Source organism: Trachymyrmex septentrionalis, unplaced genomic scaffold, assembly GCF_001594115.1.
Source record: "Trachymyrmex septentrionalis isolate Tsep2-gDNA-1 unplaced genomic scaffold, Tsep1.0 scaffold1, whole genome shotgun sequence".
NCBI lineage: Eukaryota > Metazoa > Arthropoda > Insecta > Hymenoptera > Formicidae > Trachymyrmex > Trachymyrmex septentrionalis.
In genome coordinates, this window is record NW_017304123.1 from 1,208,335 (window position 1) to 1,210,587 (window position 2,253).

The following is a 2,253-nucleotide window of genomic DNA, read 5'->3' on the forward strand; positions in this document are numbered from 1 at the left end:
TTCTTAAGAATTTTTATGTATGTATCTTTATCCTTAAGCACTGTTTTAACTCTTTTAATGTACATGTTTATGTCTAGTGCAACAGTTAAGTTACCTTTGTCCGCTTTAGTAAAAATAATGTTATTATTATGCTTTAAAAATTGCTCGGTTTACCGTGTTGTTTTTTTATATTTTTTGACAACAAAATTCTTTTTTTATTTGAGAAAAAAAAGTTATTAATTATTACAATAAAACTATTTCTTAGTTATATAACGACGTCTGTAATTTTTTTATATTAAATTCAATTTTTTAATGAAAATATTAATTTGCAAAAATTAATTTGCTATTGTAATTACTGGGAAGAGAAAAGTTTTCCTAATTGCAAAAAGCATTAAACACAATTTGGAATGGAAACCAATGACAAGTGAACTATTTTTCCTTTAAACATACTAATGAACATTTAGTGATCTTAAATTCATTCGGAGACACAGTAATATCAACCAAGTTATCCGATGTATCCAAGTATCAACCAAGAGTTACTCCGAAGGGGTAACTCTTTTATTAAGAAACAATTGGTTACTGTTACTGTATTATTTAATGATGATGGTTTCAACCAAAAGTACTCAATGCCCCTTATCTCTCCCATTCTTCTCTTTCTTTCAAATTTAGCCAAGCAATCTTCTTGTTGATCTTTTTTCTCTCAAGTAAGAATTCGTTATATTTCTTTTTGTTCTAAGATTGAAACAAATTTATTTAATATATTAACAAGAATTCCTCTTGAAGCAAAAAAAAAGAAAAATGAATTTTTCAAAGCTATTCGCTTAGTGTTGGATTCGATTTATTTTGTTTTTGACAATCAATTTTGTAAAAACAAAGTTTTGGAACGCCTGAGGTTACCTTTCTTCGATTGTAGCTAATTTAGTTATAATGGATTTGGAGAATTGGGTATTGAGCAATATTCAATATCATATACCATTTTATTACAAATATATCGTTCTTACCGAGTTCTAAAATCGATTCTATTCTTGAAAAATTCTATTTATTCTATCCAAGATTACAATTTACTTTGGAATTGGATAGTAATTTTATCAATTTTTTGGACACAATCATAATGTTAAAAAATAATTTATTAATATTTGACTGGTATCAAAAACTAACGTTTTCAGGAAAATTTTTAAATTTTTTGTCTCAGCATCCAATCTCGCAAAAAAAGGGCATAATTTTCAATTTGGTAGATAACATTTTTTATATCTCGCATTTACAATTTTACAAAAAGAATCTTGAATTTGTTATAAGGATACTTTTGGAAAACGATTATTCATTGGATTTTATATTTGATATTATTAATGCAAGAGTTAAAACATTAATAAGTAAATTTAATTCTTGTTCAATTCTTTGTTAAAAGATCAAATAACAACTTACCTAAAATACGGGTGAAATGGTTTTCCATACCGTATGTAGAAGAGATATCGAACAAATTCAAGAATATAATTAATTTGCCATAGGGTTTCTTTTTTCAGTTTGAACAATTGAATCCTTTATTTTACGGAAAGGAAGGAAATAAAGGACTTTGATTGGTACATTTTCTTATGCATTACGTGTTATGCATTATGCATAAGAAAATAAATCAATTAAAGTTCTCCGTTTCTTTTCTTTCCATGAAATAAAGAACTCTGATTGGTTGAATTTCTTATGCTTTATGTGTTATGCGTTATACAAGAGTCTGTGCTCCCCGCTTAAGCATGCAGGCAAAGAATAAAAAACGTTTTCGTGCAAGATAAAAATGGCGTCCCATATTGTTTGCATGGAAGTATTAGATTCGTGTGATGAAAATAAATGCAATTCCATAAAAAAAATTCTTAATTAAAGATAATGATGACACAAAATGTTTTTCGTATGTAGGCTTGCTATTATTTATATTTATTTATCATTTTACTCATAAATTCTTGGATAATTATTTAGAAGATTCTCACTTTCAATTTTAATAAAATTATACTCATTTGTCGCATTTTTGCATAAAACGAAAGAATCTGGCAGTAAAATGTTATGTCTAAGCCCGCAAATCGAGATATTAAGTGTTAAAGTTGGCGATGTTGTAGTTAGGAAATCTTTTACTGACTTAATGCAGCGCTATGTACACGTATTTTAGTCTGTATTTATTTAGAATCGTTACTTCACCTTCGATTTTAATGAAATTAGGCTTCGATGCATTTTTATTCAAAACGAAAGCCTGCTCTGTTCTTGCTACGTGCGAAAAATTGTAAACGATGAAAG